The sequence below is a fragment of the Octodon degus genome, unplaced genomic scaffold (assembly GCF_000260255.1).
Source record: "Octodon degus isolate 3935 unplaced genomic scaffold, OctDeg1.0 scaffold00134, whole genome shotgun sequence".
In the NCBI taxonomy this organism is placed as follows: Eukaryota; Metazoa; Chordata; class Mammalia; order Rodentia; family Octodontidae; genus Octodon; species Octodon degus.
The window spans coordinates 4,952,445-4,966,378 of NW_004524710.1; the positions used below are offsets into that span (position 1 = coordinate 4,952,445).

The window sequence follows — 13,934 nt, forward strand, 5'->3', positions numbered from 1 at the left end:
CATATTTGCATGGCTACTATGCGGTAGTTTTATTCATATAAGGTAAATTGGCTTCTCACTGTTTATAAAATGTTTGTGAAGTACCTGCCAGAATAAGTGCATCTTGTAAGGACATGCTGTAACAAATTCAATGATAGAAATTCACTACTTGTTGTTTTCATCTTATTTCTCATAGTGCATATAATTTTAAAATTTGTCCCATGCATTTGTAGCACAGTATTTTCTACTATACATGTAACTAGATATCAAGGTGTAGAGTATCAGAAATTTGAATGTATGCATCAAACATCTGGAGCTATACATATCTGGAATATACAGCTGTGTTTATTTCAATGCTTACTCATTTACATGCATATAATACATTTACTTAAATGCATATTATTTTATATATGTAAGACTTTTCAAACAAATGCATTTGCTATATTTACTTGAATATGCATTTGAAAAAAGTATTCAAATGAAATTGCTACATTTATTTAAATCTAACAGTACTTATTTATATACTTATTAATGCACAATCATAGCTCTTTTTCTTTATACAGAAACCAAATATTTTCAAGATTAAAGAAACTCAATGGGGGACACGAGTCCTACAAATCAAAGAAGTCTTGTATAGTTATTCACAGTTAGCAAGCTTTCAAAAGAATTTGGAAATTCGGCAGGGTGGGAAAATAAAAACCATTTGCAACTGGCAAATGTTTCTTTTATTCCAAAAATTTTATCACAACATGATGTGTGTTTTAGTGGAATTTCAAAGCATGTGTCCAGGGGTATTATTATTTTCTTATTATTACAGTTTCTGATAACATATACACTCCTTGATCAAAAAAAGCTTCTGCACTTTAAAGCCAATTTCATAGAAGTTCTGGCCAAGAGAATTTATATAATCTTACTTAACTGCGCCTTTATTTCTGGGAGCAGAATTGGAAGCTAGAAAATGATTTGGGAGGGCAGAAAATAAAATTACATTTTGGGTTTAACTCCTGACCATAATATCCTGGGAGATTTCAGAACATTCTGGTGAGTACACTTGTTCCAATTTTTTCTTACCTTCCTTTCTTCCTGCTTTCCTTCTCCTCCCTCTATCCTTCCCTCCCTCTTTTTCCCTTCCCCTTTCCTTCCTCCCTCCTATCTTGTTTGGTCTGCAATATTCTTTCTTAGGAGCTTTTTGCAGATGATGGACCACTCAGAGAAAGGGGATTTAGTACTTCAAGAAAAACATTAAATTTAAAGTGGCACAGATTTTTGAAGGAATTTTAAATTCAGTTTACCACAGCACAAAAACGACTGCAGACATGTTTGTAGAACGCTGAAATGATCGTATCCTTTCCTAGCGTGTGTTTCGTTATTCATAGGTTGAGAATCATAACCTCTTAGCGGGTTTTCTGGAGGTTATATAAGCATCTCGTAGAGAGCATTCAATTATCAAATGCATCCTAAATAATAACCACCTAATCTTTCATCCCTATTTTGTAGATACAGAAATGAAATACCTGAGTGGACCTCCAAACTTTATTTGTTCGTCACAATTCATCAATCACTGTCTGTAAATCGACTTCTTTCCTGTTAAAATTAATACTATAAATACAAAACGTTTTTGCTGCTTGAATCTGCAGATACATTGTTTTCACTTGAGACTTTCAATTTGGGACACTCCTTTGAGAATGGATTTCAGACAGTGTGTATATATGTGTTAGGTGTGCAGGCATCAAAAGTCCAAGTAACATTTCTTGCGTGTTAGATTTTTTAATCAAGTCACAGTTTTATGTTCGACAGTCACCTTGCTGGACAGTGTCAGAATTTAGGACTCGTGTCAAAAGGAAGCAAAGGCCCCTGGAAGCTGGATGCGGGCTTTGGCGTCCTGGACCCGCGCAGAGGCGGGAGAGTACCGACCAATCAGAGAGCAGATTGAGGAGTGGCTCCGCCCCATCGGTCTGACCACGCCCCCTTTTCCTACCGCCCTAGGGGTACCGGGGTGTGCTGCGAACTCGTCCCGCCCCCGCCTCTGAGTGACAGGACCGTGGACAGCAACATTCCCTGCCGGACACGAAGTTTGTCGGGCCGTGCCTAGGTTGAACTGAGGTGTGTGTGTGTGTCTGGCGGGGGCAGGGGGATTAGGGCGACCTGCGTAGACAGACATCTTAGGGTGCTGAAGTGGAAACGCGCGCACCTCCCTCAGCGAGCCCGAAAGCGTGGAGGAGAGCAGCAACCCGCCCTTCCCAGGGAGGGGCTCCTGGGCGGTTGGGTGGAGGGAGGCTCTGCCGGAGGAACCTGAGCACCGAGGGGCTGCTGCCTCGGCGGGCGCGGGACCTCGACGCGGGGAGGGGAGGCGGCGGCCGGTGGGCCGCAGAGTGGGCGCGGCCTCCGCGTTGCTAGGGAACGCGCGGTTCCCGCCCAGCCAGCGTGTCAGGCTCCGGCCTGGCTCCGGAAACCTTAGTCCCGCCCACTCGCTCAGCCTTCCTCTGGGCGAGGGATTGGCTCCCTTGTGCTGTCAGTTAGTCTCGGCCTTTTAGTTATTTCGCTGTCCTCCCGCCTCTAGCTCTGCATTTACCCTCACACTTCTTTTCTTGTTACTTCCCTTCGCTTTTTTTCCTGTTTCCCTTTATTAATGATCTAGTACATGGAGACCAAAATATTTGCAGAAAAGAGGGAATTTATTGGTGGTAGTGGTGGTGGGAGGTTCCTTTTCCTTAGTGCTTGGTGAATCCCAAGATGTTTGTGTCCACGTGGATGACTAGGAAGAGAAGGCAGCGAGATCTGGCCTTTTCCACTTAGAGTTCTCATTCTTTTTGCGGCCCGTTCCTGTGTGAGCTCAATGCATTTCCTCAGGAAGTGGAGGTAGTCCGTTACTAGAGAGACTCCAGCATGTTCGATCTTCCCTTCAGTCTCTTTGGGTCAAACTTGTAAAACTTTTGCCCTTCATTGGGTGCATATTTAATGATCAACTAAGACATATTTCAAATCTCTCCAGATAACTATTTCAGATCTCTCCCTTCACTCTTATCATTTGGCCCCAAATCATTCATTAGGGCAAACATTGCAGAGAGAACACACAAGCTAAAGGCTGCTTTGACTTCCTTGTAGCAGGTGTACACTGTAAATCCTCAGGAAGGAAACGTGGGCTGCTTCGTAATCCTACAAGCAGCACTTACCTATAAGTCGGGAACCTGGGAGGGTTAGTTGTCCTTGGTCTGGAAACCTCAAAATGCTTTGTCATCTGTAGAATGAGGCCGCTAGTATGTGCCCCTCTTACTAAAAAAGAAATAACTAATTTCAAAGTACAGTTACAATAGTCGTCTGCATAAGTACAGAGTTATCAATCACACTTTTAATCTATCTATGTAATCTGAACTTGTAAAAACATTGCTCGTCTTATTTTCAAGTTCTTCTTCTTCTTCTTCTTCTTCTTCTTCTTCTTCTTCTTCTTCTTCTTCTTCTTCTTCTTCTTCTTCTTCTTCTTCCTCTCCTCCTCCTCCTCCTCCATCATCTTCCTCCTCCTCTTCTTTTTCTTCCTCTTCCTCCTCTTCCTCCTCCTTTTCTTTTATTTTTGGATTTAGAAATGAGGAATAAACTCACTATTTAACCATTATTGATTCAGTGTTGGTTCTGACTAACATCTGAAATATCTCCTGTACCCTCTCTTTTTTTCTTTAACCTCACTATGTTTTTGGTTGTTTTTCTTATTTGTATTCAAGTACATCTGTGGCCTACAAGGATTGAGAAACTGTTTCTAATCCAATGATGACTATTTTTGGTGTCATATACAACTCTGAGAAGTGAAAAGAAGCCACTGACTATCTGCTTAGAAAAAGCAGAATGTGAAGTTTAAGTAGATACTACATTGAAAACACTTGTTTTCCTTCAACTTCTTTAGGGTTGGAAAAAAAATCACTGTTTGCCCCATGCTTCAGCCCTGAGGCACTTAGTATATGTCTTCACTTGGAGTTGGGATTTTCTCCTTCCACGTCTCACACCATAGCTTGCAGTTCAGGGTCATCACTACCACATCTAGTTTTTATCAGTTAACAAACAGGAACTACCAAAGCAAAATTATTTATTACTCTGACACAAAACTATGTAAACTGCATTTCATTCCACGTGTTCTTGAAGTATAATCTCTAAGCAAAACAAAAGAGAACTTATGAAGAAAACATTGAATTATATTTTTAGATAAACAAGAAATAAATAATTTTCATTTCTATCAAAGTCTGTTTTGAACAAAGAAAGGCAGTACCATTACTTGATTCCTAGGACTGTATTTCTATTTAAATGAAAGATCTTATAATTTTTGGTGACTAAAAATATATTGTGGTTGGTTTCCCTACAGCTCTTTACCTGATTTCTACATTCAAGTAGAGGTCATTATTTGCTCAGATCACCAATAAAAGTTGGGATCAGTTGTAGATATAATACGTTATTATTGAATAAAGACAATTTGAAAAGGGAACCATCTACTTCTTTTATAATAAATACAAATATATAAGAGCCCCATTTTTGCCTTAGCACTTAGAACTTAAACCCCGGTATTGTACTTTTCCTCTTCTGTATTTCTCTTCATTTCTAATAAAGAAAAATAGTATAAAGAAAAATGCATTAGAAGATCATTACAATGAATTTAGAGATTTTAGGTACCCAATATAAAAGCTCTATACTTTCTGTCTTGAGTTGTAAACAGATACTCAGAGTTTACAATATTAAATTTGTTACTAACAAGCTGATTGTAGATTTCTATTAATAAGCTTTAGGTAGGAAACCAAAAAATGAATTCTCTTGTATCCCTTTCTATTCCCTCCTTTCTTTTCCATAACTTAGACTTTAATGAAGCCAGGAAAAAAAAATCAACTTGCAGAACAGATAACACAGAATTACTGTTCTATATGGTCCAGAGCAGCTCTGTCATTGGCTTAATGCAGACCAATGGATTTAATAAGCCACAATTCAGGTAACTCCTATTGGGAAGCTATGAACAAAGGAATGAGATTTTAGGCTGGAACTGTTAATTGGTATTCTTATTTCCCTTATGGATGGTACTCTTGGGAGATTTGGGATATGTGGAAGTATTTTTAAGTTATTATAATGCCTTTAATGTAAATATTCCTGGATTTGGGCACATTGAATTAAGGAGGTTAAATACTGGGTAATGTAGAGGCCCACCACCTTACTGAAGTATTTGTCTTTTTGTACTTCAGTAGCACAAGGCATCTCCAACAGGAAGCACCGCTCCAATGGAAATTCCCTTATGTAAGAAGATGAAGCTAGGCTGTATTTCCCACCATCGTCACACACTTATGTCCTTATTTTTAATTTCAGTAGGTTTGACTCGATGCAGGTCTTTAAAAATACTACTGAAAACAGATAGTCTTTTGGGATTCTTAAGTGAGGTGAGTATATTTCGGTGACAAATAAATGGTTTCTTCATAATTTTGAAATATTAAAAAATAGAAAGATAAATATTTTATATTCAGATGCCTAGGAAACTATTTTGTTGAATCAGAATATAGATGTGATTCTGTAAATGATAAATGCTTTTCAGTTGTATGGCTTTTAAGCCACTGATTATGGAAAATGCAACCAGAGTAAAGTAGCTTAGTTTTTCCATTATTATGTAGTGATACAATTGCAAAAGTAGCATACTTAGATTAAACAACTTACAATTTTAATAAAGATGAAAGTTTACTTCATTCAAAGAACATGCATTTTCACATACTTTGCATATTAAAACTGCTCAGATATTGTAGCATTTAGAATTATAAGTGACACAGATACTTAAAGCAAGGTCCTGATTTTGGGTTGAATCTTGTAACTACAACAGCTGAAAGGTGAACTGAATGGAAATCTTTAGACTTGGCTCCAGTGGTAAACTTTAATGGGTTTTATAATATTGCCAGTCATCGGGTTCCTTATCTATATAGAATGTGTTGAAGACTTGTAGCTCGCTACTGTTTTTGAACATTATGTTTAAACATAATACATTCCTCTTATAGTGATTCAATATAGCACTGTATCTCTCTGGGCAGGTGTATATTATATTTTAAGGTGTATCTTGGTTACCTTTCTCATTGCTGGGACAGGCTAACAAACAGACATAAGTCAAAGGAGGAAAGATTTATTGTGATTGTGGTTTGTAGAGGTTGCAGTTGATTGTCAGCTGGTTCCAAGGCAGGGTGGCAAGGCAGGGGACATCACACAGGAGAAAGTTTATGACATGGCAGGCAGATGCAAGCCTGCCTTCTTTCTGTCCCTTTATATTCCATCCAGGCTACAAACCTATTGATTGGTGACGCACATGCCCAGGGTAGACCTCTCACTATCCACACACCCTTCATCCACGTTCAGGTGTTCTAGGCCAGCCATGTTTAAAGTTCCTCACCTATGTGTGCAGCGGCTTTGGGCAAACATATAGACAAGCAGATATTTCTAATGAGCTTCTCTGATTTTGTTTGATTTGTGTTCCTTGGCCAGTGGTGGTAGACCTGTGGTGTTTGTGTTGTTTTTCTTTTTAAAACAAAAGATGCTAATGTATGAGTTGTTTTTTCTAAACTAAAACGTCAGTATTCTGGCTTAATTGCTGTGTTGGTGCTTTGCTATAATTAATGGATTTGTTTTGCAGTTTAGGCACTCATCTCTAAACAGTTTGATATCACTGGCTTAGGGGTCCATTCTTTGTTCTCTTTTCTTCAACATCTGTCTCATCTGAAACGTTTTTGGAAAACTTTAGACAGTGCTGAAATGATCTGTATAGTTCCTTTAACCATTTGAAAATAAATAGAATGCAATGAAATATTCCAAAAAATCAAGGCATCAGAAATCAACAGAAGCCTCATAGGCATACATATGAAAATCTAAATAGAATTTAGTTAAAGAACATTTCAGTGAATTCTTTAATTGCTAGCACTGTTAAGAATACATGACCCTAAAAAAAAAAAAAAAAAAATACATGACCTTTATGGATAAGTGAATTCCTTTTAAATGAATGAAGTCACACAGTGCTAAATTAACAGTATGAATATGAAAAAGGAAAATGAAAGCATAGCAAAGAAATAAAAAATATGAGAGCAGATATTGTGTATTATTATTTTAACATTGCCATAAATTTATAAATTAAGTGGTTTGAAACAACAGCTTTTTTAAAAAAATTCTATAGTTCAGAGTAATCTAACTGAGGTCACACTGGGCATAAATCAAGTTGGTGGTACTGCATTCTCTTACGGAGTCCATGTTTCCTTGTCTTTTCCAGTTTTTAGAGGCTACTTATATTCTTTAGTTGAGGTCCCCCTTTTCCACCCTGGAAACCGGCAACATTGCGTCTCTCCATTACTCTGTCATTCCGTTTCCTTATGACTAGAGCTGGGAAAGGACATCCACTTTTTTTTTTTTTTTTTTTTTTTGGCAGAACCGGGGATTGAACTCAGGCCCTTGCGTTTGCCAGGCAAGCGCTTATTCTACTGAACCATCTCCCCGGCCCCAGGACATCCACTTTTTAAACATATTTGTATAATCCAGGTAAATCTTCCTATTTCAAAATTTTTCATTTAATCACTCAGCAAAATCCCTGCAGTAACAGAAGGCAATTTATTCATAGGTTGTTGGAATTAGGATTTTTACAATCTGTTTTTCATGACCTTATTATAATTAGTGAAATTTGTATTCTAAAATACTCAGGGTTAAATTTTGAGTTGGTGTTATTATCAAACAGCAGTTTGGAACTATATAGATTTCATGCTTTTATACATATGAGCTTAATTGCAATAAAACCTGAAGAAAAATTCAGTGTTTGGCACATATTAGGTATTTAATAAATATTTATTAAATAAAAAGAATAAATCAATGTATTTATTAATTGAATTATGGTTCTTTGTTAAGTTTTAGTGGCTGTTTAGAAAGTTAAATACTTACCTAGTGTTAGGTACGAACCCCCACAACCAGACCAGGCATTCTGACCCGAGTGGAAGATTTTTTGGGGACAGAAAGCAGGCTGATTGTCTAGTTGACCAAGATAGCACCAAACAAAGGGGTCGGGGGACAGGAGACTTTATAGGTTCTTTTATGGAGGGGTGATCACAGGCTGAAAAAGCTGAGAAACAGCTAATCTTGAAGGGCTACCTGGTCTGTGGGGGACCTTTAATGTCAACAAAGGAGAGTTTCTGTGGTTGCTTGCCCAGATCAGAGTCAGGCAGACCTGTTCTGTGGTTTTGGGTTTGGTTCTGTGTGGGGTCACTAGGGAGAGAGTTTGGGGGCAGGGGGCCTGGGAAATTTTTAATCCTGACCTATCACTTAGAAGTTTATGATTGAATAAAGCCAATTAGTTTTGTAAATCCTTAAATGATATAACAGAAAACAATTTCAAATTAGTCTTTTTATATTTATTCTTACATTTCCAGCACCATGGAAACACTTCCTGCTACTTTTTGGATAAGCTTTTGAAACATGTTGGCTAATATAAATTTTCTTAGGCTTTTCTATTACAAAAGTTCTCAACTTATTGTGGAAATAAAACTTATGAAAATGGGTATAAAATGTATTTCCCAAATATTGTATGATACTGTGTATATATGTTCTATATATACACAGTATCATACAATATTACAGTTATATAGCTACATATTATGTGTATATATGCTGTAGATCAAACCTAGGGCCTTATTCATTTTAAGTAAGTGCTCTGTCACTAGCTTTTCCAAGTATTTTCCAAGTTTGAAAACTTCTTTGGATTAACTTGATAACAAAGTTAACAAATCATGAATCTTTTAGAAACACTTTTACTATAATTCTATTTTATAGATAATTAGGGATATGCAGATCATCTGTTTAATATTTCTAAACACCCTATTTTAAATTCCAGTAGAAAAAACTACCCAGAATATTCTTTTTGGTATCTGGAAGTGAATATGCCAGGATCACAAGCACAACTTCATTGGTAAAGACCTCGGCTGTGGAAACGTCCTACCCTTGGCAGCTCCACAAGGCTCAGACTTGGCCACATCAGGGACACAACGCAAGGTGTGTTTATTTGATTTAACATTGAGTAAAAGGGTTTGATTTGTGGTTTATTTTCTTACATTTTGTTTTTCTTGTTTTGGATTGTTCTTATGAATGGCAATACTACAATGAGGAAATGCTTTACTTGTATTTATTTTGTGGTATTTGGAAAAGTCCAAATAACTAAAGCAAGAATCATAGAGCTATAGGGCTTTATGTGATTTATTTTTGAAATCTTTTTGTACTACTGCCTATTAAGATTTGTGGCTACATGAGATACTTAATCTTTCTTAATACATGGCATATTAGTATACATGATACATTAACAATATTTGTTAATTCTATTTATCACTATCTATCTATCTATCTTTCTATCTCACTCATAATTACTGAAACATGGAAGAAATCAAGTTATACTTCAAGAGGTAAATGGACATATAAACTTTGGTATATCTAGGTAATGGAATGTAGTCTTCCACTAAAAAATGGTAGAAAATTAAATATATATCACTAATTATATAATAACTGTTAGTTATTATATAACTGGTATATAATAACAAACCAGTGTGAAAAGATTATACATTATGTAATTCCAGCTATGGGATATTCTGAAGAAAGAACATCTATGGAGATGGTGAGAATCAGAGGTTGGGAGATGGAGGAAAGGCAAACAGGCAGAACACAGAAGACTTATGGAATAGTGACATTTTCTGTATGATGCTATATTGGTAGTTACAGATCGTTAGACATTTTTCCAAATCCATCCAAGATATGACACCCACAGTGAGCCCTAAAGTAAGCTATGAGTTTTGAGTGAAGCAGCATCCAGGTAGGTTCGTGAGCTGTAACAACTGAGCTGCTCTGGTGAGGGATGTTGATAATGCAAAATTATGCATGTGTTGGGGCAGGAGGTATATAGAGAATTTATATGCCATATTCTTCATTTTTCTCTGAATGTGATAAAGCTCTAAAATTAAATTTAAAAGAATAGAAAAATGAAGTAAGAGTACTGGAAATTAACCAGTTTTAAAAAAATTTCCTATATTATAAAATGATTGGTATTTTATTATATTGTCCAAGAGTCATGTCCTAGGACTGGGTTATATCTCATGGATCTTCTAAAGGAAACAACATATACAAAATTTTTAAAAATGTGTATTTTCAAATCACTCCCAAATTTCAGACAACGTAAAGCAAACACCATAGAGTTTCTCAAAGCAATTTTGCAATAAAATGTGTTACCAGTTTTATTTTTTCCGTGCCTAACCTTGCCCAGAAGCCCTGTGTATCTCCCAGCTGCCTGAGCCATTCAGCTTGCTCCTCTTCCTCAGATAGCATGCCTATTCGCATTATATCTGGGCACATGGGCCTATTTTCAAATCAGCACAAAAACGTAAGTCCTCAGGTAAGAGCCACTCATTGTACATGCTTACTCTAATTGTCTCTTTCACCGTTACACAGGAGTTTACACACCCATCCTCAGAGGGAACAGTCTATATCAGTACTTCACCTTATCTCATGGCAAAGAATACCCTGCCTCCTGACAAAGCTTCACTCGTGCTTATGAGATTGTCCCATGTTCAATTTCCCTGCCTCTCTTGCTTTTACTCTTACCCTCTCTGTCTACCCTGTAAATTTCTCCCATGGAGACATTGCTATCTACCTCACTAAATTAGTATCATGACTCATTTTACTATTTTTAGTATTGTTTCCCTCAAATCCATCCCATAGTATTAGTAGGGACTAATAAGCTGGTGGTATAAACAGTGTACATACATTGGACAAAAGGACAATTTATGTCACAGGCAGGATGGAACGGTGTGGTGTGACATGTCACACTACACACAAAGTTGAGCAGTTTAAAACATGTGAGTTTACTTGAAGAATTTCTCATTCTATTTTCAGGTGGTTGATGCAAAAAAAGTGAAACTACAAATAAGTGAAGATTGTAATGGATGATTAGGGGGAATGAAAATGTTCTATTTCTTGGCCTTTTTGTGAGCTCATTTCTGGATTGTGAGCTAGTTTTTCTCAGGTTTTTTCCTTCCCTTTAGGTGGGTCAGGATGATGATAGTGGCTTGAAATTGGGTGCTTCCTTTTTTACTTTCAGAAGCCTGGAACTGACTGGCACCAGGCATTTCCCTTCCCTCAGGCCAGTTAGGTTCTTGGTAAGTAGTTTTTCCTGAGGGCAAACAAAGTGCTCTGGCCTCTTTCGAAATGGCATCTCTCCTCTCCCTCTGGAGGAAGCGTGTGTAGACTTTCTCTCTCGAAACCTAGACAGTTGCCTTGAAAAAAAAAAAAAAAACCTCACAGAAACATGGGGCCCCCTCACCCTAATAGGTGCAGTAGAGTTTTTAACCCTCAGGCTTGTTTGCACTGAGACTCCAGTGACTGTCAGTTGCAGTTCAAGTTGTCCTACCCTGTACTGGCTCCTGTGGTATTTCTGCTCAGGAATCTTCTCTTTGGGATACTCCACTTGGGGGACACAAGTTTGCCCCATGTCCTCACCTTTCTCATAGGTTCACAAAGAGTTATTTTTCACTCTGTTCAACTTTGGACTTGCATTAAGAATGGATGGTGATATCCAAACTCCTTGCATGTAGAAATGAAAACAAGAAGTCAATGATGATGCTATAATAACAAAAGAGAATAAAAATTATTAGAATATGCATAATACTTTTCTTAAAGTTCATAGAATTTTTTTTTAAAGAATACACTATAATATACAGGGTCTTTTAAAATTGTGCCTCTTATTTACCTTTATGTGTCAGGCCCAAGATTGTTGTAAACATTGGGATACTGTATTTTTCATTGCAAATTAAAGGTTTGAGGCTTCTATGGCAGAACCACTTTATCTAAAGACACACTACTGGTCCAGTTGAAGAAATTGTGTTAACCTCGCAATGCGACTATGAATACATTAGGGAAAATATGACCTATAAATGACAAAAATTTGCCTGAAAGAGGAAGTAATAAATTGAAAAAATGTTTACCTGAGAATCTTCTTTTTTAAGTAGCTAATTTGAGACCATTGACAGGAATTAGGGATTAAGATTAAGTGGTCAAACAGGTCACTATAAAAATGAAGACTACCCCACCAAGTAATCCTTTTTTGTTCGGAAACATTTGTTTTTTAAAGGGAGATATTTTTGAGTGTCTGTTATGTGTACATACTGTAAAACTGGAAGTCATATTCTTATCTGTCCTAACTTCCAATGTTTATAAGCAATGAGACTGTGTACATAATTTGGCATCTTGAAAGTTATCCAAAAATACTTTTGCTGAAGCCTCTTAGATGATAATAAAAGATAGCTAAGAGATCCTGTAATAGCCAAAACTATGTACTTATGTGTAATTAAATTTTTACTCGTTTACTATACTCTGAGACCATTGTGATGCCCTAATAGTGTTACATATAATGGAATCCATTGATTTTTAATGAACATCAGGTCAAGGTAAGGGTTTGTTCTTTTTATTTTTTGGTCTACATAGCAGCTTATTAAACCTTCATGATGTAGAGATGTTAGTAACATTTATTGAGGTCTTATTACGTCAGAAGCATTCTTTGATCTACTTTATATGATTTATCTATTTTCTTTACCCACAAGAATACAGCTATAAGAAACAAGCATCCTTACAGTACCCATTTTTAAAATGGAAAATCTGCTTACTGTGGTGAGCCAACTAAAACTTGGCAGAACCAGAAACAACCTAAAGTGGGGATGAGCTAATCGCTCATATTCAAGCTCATATTCTTATTATGGATAGATAGTGTGTAGTAATATCTTAAGATTTAATGTATTCTAAATAATGTTTATAGTAATTGAATATCCAGTGGGAACTTTTAAGTTCCTATAATCATTTTTTGGGAATCTTTGATAAAAATGTATAGTAACTACCTTGTACCAGACATTACCCTTATTGTCTGAAATTGTTCAGTATGCAAAAGAAAGATCTCTGTTCTTTTGGTATTATATTCTGGTAGGAGGAAGTTAGAAAATAAACATTAGTCTATATTTAATATGGGACAATCATTTTAATGATTTTAAAGCTATATTCTAAGGTAAAGTGCAGGGTAACTTGTGCTGTTACACTGATAATCTAATTGTTTACATCATTTTGTAGTGTCTGCATTGAATCATGAAAAGTATAAAATATTAAGTGCTGTAAATGTTACTTTTAATAATTAATTTGAAATTAAATAATGTTGACCATTATTGTAGAGAACTCTTTCCTTCTCCTCCCTCCTTATACACTGAAGATGCAGCATTCCAAAGAAGCAATTAAATGTCATTTGCTATTTGTAAAGGAACTTTGTTTTCTATAATTACAGACATGGGTTGCATGGCTAAAACAGAATGAAAGAGAATTTGAATAAAGGTCTTATGATATATCCTTTCAATGTAGGACATATTTAAGTACAGTCTTCCGTAAAATAACTACAGAAGCTCACAATTAAAGATTCAATTTTGTTTTTTGTTGTTGTGGCTTGCAGTGTAGGGGTGTGCCTTTACGGGTGTGTAAAAAGGGAGAGAATGAATAGCAAATGAAGAATGAATTGCATCAGGGCTCCCTGGGTGCCTTTGTTTCAGGAGCTATTCAGAATTTTACCAATGTAATTCAGGGAGCTAACTAAACCTTTACATATATTGGTAAAATAGAGGATGCCATTTTTCTCTGTCTTGTGTCTCTTCCACTTCCCTTCTCACAGTCTCAATAGCACTGTACTGATACTCCTTTTTGAAGGCACATCTAATACATCATTCTGAACTCTCTATTTGATAGACCTTCCTGAATTAATTCTTTCTAATAAGAGCTTTAAAGAGGTAAATAATGAATATGCTTTATGGATGGTAGTGGTGTGATACAGTTAAAATTAAAATGTTCAATCATAAGGTCATTAACACAGAATGAAAAATAATTAAACATGGAATAAAGGGTTAAGATAAAATTCA

General features: G+C 36.4%; 1 protein-coding gene across 5 annotated transcripts in view; it reads left to right on the plus strand.

Moving 5' to 3' along the window:
- The first annotated feature begins 1,983 nt into the window (after positions 1-1,983).
- The window catches only part of Triqk (triple QxxK/R motif containing), a 57,361-nt gene continuing 45,410 nt past the window's right edge, over positions 1,984-13,934 (plus strand). For 2 of the 5 annotated variants that reach the window (XM_023701385.1, XM_023701386.1), the window contains exons 1-3: positions 1,984-2,082; positions 5,314-5,381; positions 8,843-9,000. The gene's annotated coding sequence lies outside the window, so the exon portion shown is untranslated. Of the gene's footprint in view, positions 2,083-5,313; positions 5,382-7,465; positions 7,504-8,842; positions 9,001-13,934 lie in introns of those variants that run through there. The other 3 variants (XM_023701388.1, XM_023701387.1, XM_004641313.2) reach the window with 3 other exon arrangements.